This window comes from Schistocerca serialis, chromosome 2, assembly GCF_023864345.2.
Source record: "Schistocerca serialis cubense isolate TAMUIC-IGC-003099 chromosome 2, iqSchSeri2.2, whole genome shotgun sequence".
Lineage (NCBI taxonomy): Eukaryota > Metazoa > Arthropoda > Insecta > Orthoptera > Acrididae > Schistocerca > Schistocerca serialis.
Window position 1 is genome coordinate 192,393,643 of NC_064639.1, and position 6,972 is coordinate 192,400,614.

The 6,972-nt window shown below is 43.1% G+C and overlaps 1 non-coding gene across 1 annotated transcript; it reads left to right on the forward strand.

Annotated features, from left to right (window-relative positions):
* Positions 1 to 2,173: 2,173 nt before the first annotated feature.
* Positions 2,174 to 2,248, forward strand: Trnat-ugu (transfer RNA threonine (anticodon UGU)). The gene has a single exon. It is a non-coding gene; the product is annotated as a tRNA-Thr (tRNA).
* Positions 2,249 to 6,972: the final 4,724 nt, after the last annotated feature.

Sequence of the window (6,972 nt, forward strand, 5' to 3'; positions counted from 1 at the left end):
CCGCTTTCATCACGTAACCTGCTTGCCCACCGACTAACTGTACTGCGATCGACAGCAGCATCTCCATACACCTTTTTCAACCTGTTGTGGATGTTCCCACTGTCTCGTTTTCACAGCACAGGAATTCTATGACAGCACTTTGCTTCTGACGAACGTCAAGTGTAGCAGCTGTCTTGCAGCCATGCTGCGACGGCGCCACTCACGGGAACAGGTTGAACTAAGTTTGAAAACAAGCGGTAAGGATGTATCTACACACTGTAAAACATTCACACATACAGAATTAAAACTGTATTTTTACAAAAATAGGGTGCGTTTCTTTTGAAGTGACCCTCGTAATAACTAGTCAGTTATAAAATTTTCCTCGGGATTTGTGTTAACAACACTTATACCCGCACCCGATTATAGATCACTAAGATGAGATTGAATCCGACACAACTGAGTGCACGATGGGACACTACACTGCAAGAGTTCGACATTCCTTTGAATTCCGGCAAATAGCTCAGTGCACACGCGGAGTGCGTCCCTTACCTCGACCACCGTCTCCGCGGTTACACACAAGGGGCAGACAACGGCGCAGCGGAACCTCTGTAGCAGTTCCGCGACACTTCCTTCCACCGGCTGCTCACACACGCCGAGACCATACGTCAGATGCTGCTTGTTTGAGATGCCCCATACCCAAAATCCCTCGTGTAGCTATGATAACCAGTTAAAGCTGAAAGCAAGAACTTGAGCATTACAAAAGTGTCAGAAAAATTTAGTCTTAAGTACGATTACAATAAACAATACAGCCTAGTTTAACATCCTTCCTCGTATGAAGTTACCGCTTAAAGGTATGCTCTGCTACCATGTGATATGGAGTGAGGCTTTCTCTAGCGGTAAACGTCTACGCGACGAAAATATTTAACAAAACTAAACAGCCTTTGTATTGATCCTCGACAATATTTAACACACCCAGTGCAAAAGAATTAATGAACAAGGTGAGCAACGCCTCATCACCAAGTTTACCATTTCATAACAGGAAGAACACTTCAAATTTAATTTTACAGTGATTCAGTTCCGACCCACAGCGAACGAATTCTCAGATTGGCCCCTTGGACAGTTAAGGCGCAACTAAGAGAGAGAAGGTACAGTGTAAAAGATACAAAACATTAAAACTTAATGCAAATCAGTATCGGCCACAAATGACTGAGTGAAATTCTAAGGATTCCTATTAAAAACTGAGCAACAAGATTTTAAATGTTGAAATCTGTAAGTTAAACTCAAGATAAATAAAGAAATCTTTAAAACAGGAATCCTTAAAAAACTAAGCAACATATAAAATTCAAGACTTGTGAACTTATCTGCAGGTAATGAACTCTTTAAGAAAATTTCAATTACACTGATCCACTGGAAGACTTCAACTTCATAAATTTAACTGAGCTAACTTTAAAGCAAACTAAATAGCTCTGTTCTGCACAACGGCAGTCAAATAATTTATAGGTAAACATCTTTCGTACTTGTGATAGTGCACAACAGTTCAGAATGAGGTAAACAATAAATTTGAATTCCACAACTTACAGTTCGTTGTAAGTTAAGTGTTCAACAACTTACAAGCTATGCGGAGAGCAAATGGCCATCAGAAACCGATAATTAAAACCACAATAAAATATTCAAATGTATTCGAGATGAATCCTTAGGACAATAACACGAAGACAAAGTGGCCCAGGCAAACAGCTCGTTTTCATGGGAACAACTCATGCATCGAACGCACGCGATGCTCACCTTCTGCAAATAGTACCCTACAAAACGATGCATCCAGCGGTTTGCGTTAACAGTTTCCGCATATGAGCCCCTCATCTGCGGCCACCGTACCGCAGAGTGTACCAAGTCACACTTCCTCCCAAAACAGACAACTACGTTGGACGTCGAACAGTATATAAGACATGTCCGAAAGAACAGACACCATATCCATGTAAGTATATACTTCTGGCAATACCGGACATGACCTTCTTCTACTGTGCGGATGCACACATATTCCCCGAACTCTTACGGGACTTGGTAAGAATGTCTTCCACGAGCAATGAGTATGTTGGAGTGGGACACTACCAATGTAGCGTGTGGACATACAAGGTGAGAATGTGGTTCTAACGGGAGGCGTGCGCGAGATAGTCCCTGCAGTCGCACTATCCTCTGTGCCCTCGGTGGCTCAGATAGATAGAGCGTCTGCCATGTAAGCAGGAGATCCCGGGTTCGAGTCCCGGTCGGGGCACACATGTTTCACCTGTCCCCGTGAATATATATCAACGCCGTCAGCAACTGAAGGTATTAATCTAATTCTAATTTCGGTGTATAAGAAGGGTAGAAGAACGGACACACAAAATTACAGACCAATAACCCTAACTTCGGTCTGCTGCAGAACCCTTTGAACACATTTCAATTAGATGTAATAAACTTTCTTAACACTGAGAAGCTTACGTCCACGAATCAGCATACTTTTAGAAAGCACCGCTTATGCGAAACTAAGCTTGTCCTTGTCTCACATGATATACTGCGAACTGTGTAGGAAGAGCAACAGGCAGATGCCATATTTCTAGATTTCCGGAAAACGTTTGACAAGGTGACAAGGTGCCCCACTGCAGGATGTTAACGAACATACGAGTTATGGAATGAGTTCACAGATATACACTTCTTAGGTAAGTGGAATGTCAGATCCCTTAATCGGGCAGGTAGGTTAGAAAATTTAAAAAGGGAAATGGATAGGTTAAAGTTAGAAATAGTGGGAATTAGTGAAGTTCGCTGGCAGGAGGAACAAGACTTTTGGTCAGGCGAATACAGAGTTATAATTACAAAGTCAAATAGGGGTAATGCAGGAGTAGGTATAATAATGAATAAAAAAATAGGAGTGCGGAAAAGCTACTACAAACAGCATAGTGAACGCATTATTGTGGCCAAGATAGACACGAAGCCCACGCCTACTACAGTAGTATAAGTTTATATGCCAACTAGCTCTGCAGATGACGAAGAAATTGAAGAAATGTATGATGAAATGAAAGAAATTATTCAGATAGCGAAGGGAGACGAAAATTTAATGGTCATGGGTGACTGGAATTCGGTCGTAGGAAACGGGAGAGAAGGAAACGTAGTAGGTGAATATGGATTGGGGGTAAGAAATGAAAGAGGAAGCCGCCTGGTAGAATTTTGCACAGAGCACAACTTAATCATAGCTAACACTTGGTTCAAGAATCATGAAAGAAGGCTGTATACATGGAAGAAACCGTGAGATACTGACAGGTTTCAGATAGATTATATAATGGTAAGACAGAGATTTAGGAACCAGGTTTTAAATTGTAAGACATTTCCAGGGGCAGATGTGGACTCTGACCACAATCTATTGGTTATGAACTGTAGATTAAAACTGAAGAAACTGCAAAAAGGTGGGAATTTAAGGAGATGGGACCTGGATAAACTGAAAGAACCAGAGGTTGTACAGAGTTTCTGGGAGAGCATAAGGGAACAATTGACAGGAACGGGGGAAAGAAATACAGTAGAAGAAGAATGGGTAGCTTTGAGGAATGAAATAGTGAAGGCAGCAGAGGATCAAGTAGGTAAAAAGACGAGGGCTAGTAGAAATCCTTGGGTAACAGAAGAAATATTGAATTTAATCGATGAAAGGAGAAAATATAAAAATGCAGTAAATGAAGCAGGCAAAAAGGAATACAAACGTCTCAAAAATGAGATCGACAGGAAGTGCAAAATGGCTAAGCAGGGATGGCTAGAGGACAAATGTAAGGATGTAGACGCTTATCTCACTAGGGGTAAGATAGATACTGCCTACAGGAACATTAAAGAGACCTTTGGAGAAAAGAGAACCACTTGCATGAATATCAAGAGCTCAGATGGAAACCCAGATCTAAGCAAAGAAGGGAAAGTAGAAAGGTGGAAGGAGTATATAGAGGGTCTATACAAGGGCGATGTATTTGAGGACAATATTATGGAAATGGAAGAGGATGTAGATGAAGATGGAATGGGAGATATGATACTGCGTGAAGAGTTTGACAGATCACTGAAAGACCTGAGTCGAAACAAGGCCCCGGGAGTAGATAACATTCCATTAGAACTACTGACAGCTGTGGGAGAGCCAGTCCTGACAAAACTCTACCATCTGGTGAGCATGATGTATGAGACAGGCGAAATACCCTCAGTCTTCAAGAAGAATATAATAATACCAATCCCAAAAAAGGGAGGTGTTGACAGATGTGAAAATTACCGAATTATCAGTTTAATAAGTCACGGCTGCAAAATACTAACGCGAATTCTTTACAGACGAATGGAAAAACTAGTAGAAGCCGACCTCGGGGAAGATCAGTTTGGATTCCGCAGAAATATTGGAACATGTGAGGCAATACTGACCCTACGCCTTATCTTGGAAGCTAGATTAAGGAAAGGCAAACCTACGTTTCTAGCATTTGTAGACTTAGAGAAAGCTTTTGACAATGTTGACTGGAATACTCTCTTTCAGATTCTGAAGGTGGCAAGGATAAAATACAGGGAACGAAAGGCTGTTTACAATTTGTACAAAACCAAAATTGCTGTTATAAGAGTTGAGGGGCATGAAAGGGAAGCAGTGGTTGGGAAGGGAGTGAGACAGGGTTGTAGCCTGTCCCCGATGTTATTCAATCTGTATATTGAGCATGCAGTGAAGGAAACAAAAGAAAAATGCGGAGTAGGTATTAAAATCTATGGAGAAGAAATAAAAACCTTGAGGTTCGCCAATGACATTGTAATTCTGTCAGAGACAGCAAAGGACTTGGAAGAGCAGTTGAACGGAATGGATAGCGTCTTGAAAGGAGGATATTAGATGAACATCAACATAAGCAAAACGAGGATAATGGAATGAAGTCGAATTAATTCGGGAGATGCTGAGGGTATTAGATTAGGAAATGACACACTTAAAGTAGTAAAGGAATTTTGCTGTTTGGGGAGCAAAATAACTGATGATGGTCGAAGTAGAGAGGATATCAAATGTAGACTGGCAATGGCAAGAAAAGCGTTTCTGATGAAGAAAAATTTGTTAACGTCGAGTATCGATTTAAGTGTCAGGAAGTCGTTTCTGAGGGTATTTGTATGGAGTGTAGCCATGTATGGAAGTGAAACATGGACGATAAATAGTTTGGACAAGAAGAGAATAGAAGCTTTCGAAATGTGGTGCTACAGAAGAATGCTGAAGATTAGATGGGTAGATCACATAACTAATGAGGAGGTATCGGGTAGGATTGCGGAGAAGAGAAGTTTGTGGCACAACTTGACTAGAAGAAGGGATCGATTGGTAGAACATGTTCTGAGGCATCAAGGGATCACCAATTTAGCATTGGAGGGCAGCGTGGAGGGTATAAATCGTAGAGGGAGACCAAGAGATGAATACACCAAGCAGATTCAGAAGGATGTAGGTTGCAGGAGGTACTGGGAGATGAAGAAGCTTGCACAGGATAGAGTAGCGTGGAGAGCTGCATCAAACCAGTCTCAGGACTGAAGACCACAACAACAACAGGTAATACACTACTGGCCATTAAAATTGCTACACCAAGAAGAAATGCAGATGATAAACGGGTATTCATTGGACAAATATATTATATTAGGACAGACATGTGACTACGTTTTCACGCAATTTGGGTGCAGAGATCCTGAGATATTAGTACCCAGAACAACCATCTCTGGCCATAATAATGGCCTTGATACGCCGGGCCATTGAGTCAAACAGAACTTGGATGGCGAGCACAGGTACAGCTGCCCATGCAGCTTCAACACGATACCTCAGTTCATCAAGAGTAGTGACTGGCATATTGTGACTAGCCAGTTGCTCGGCCACCATTGACCAGACGTTTTCAGTTGGTGAGAGATCTGGAGAATGTGCTGGCCAGGGCAGCAGTCGAACATTTTCTGTTTCCAGAAAGGCCCGTACAGGACCTGCAACATGCGGTCGTGCATTATCCTGCTGAAATGTAGGGTTTCGCAGGGATCGAATGAAGGGTAGAGCCACGGGTCGTAACACTTCTGAAATGTAACGTCCGCTGTTCAAAGTGCCGTCAACGTGAACAAGAGGTGACCGAGACGTGTAACCAATGGTACCCCATACCATCATGTCGGGTGATACGCCAGTATGGCGATGACGAATACACGCTTCTAATGTGCGTTCACCGCGATGTCACCAATCACGGATGCTAGCATCTTGATGTTGTAAAAAGAACCTGGATTCATCCGAAAAAATGACGGTTTGCCATTCGTGCTCCCAGGTTCGTTGTTGAGTACACCATCGGAGGCACGCCTGTCTGTGATGCAGCGTCAAGGGTAACCGCAGCCACGGTCTCCGAGCTGATAGTCCATGCTGCTGCAAACGTCGTCGAACCGTTCGTGCAGATAGTTGTTGTCTTGCAAACGTCCCCATCTGTTGACTCAGGGATCGAGACGTGGCTGCACGATCCGTTACAGCCATGCGGATAAGATGCCTGTCATCTCGACTGCTAGTAATACGAGGCCGTTGGGATCCAGTACGGCGTTCCGTATTACCCTGCTGAACCACCGATTCCATATTCTGCTAACAGTCATTGGATCACGACCAACGCGAGCAGTAATGTCGCGACACGATAAACCGCAATCGCGATGGGCTACAATCCGACATTTATCAAAGTCGGAAACATTATGGTTCGCATTTCTCCTCCTTACAGGAGGCATGACAACAACGTTTCACCAGCCAACGCCGCTTAACTGCTGTCTGTGTATGAGAAATCGGTCGGAAACTTTCCTCATATCAGCACGTTGTAGGTGTCGCCACCGGCGCCAACCTTGTGTGAATGCTCTGAGAAGCTAATCATTTGGATATCACAGCATATTCTTCCTGTCGGTTAAATTTCGCGTCTGTAGCACGTCATCTTCGTGGTGTAGCAATTTTAATGGCAAGTAGTGTAGGGCCCAATACGTTGTCGTCGACGTCGCATG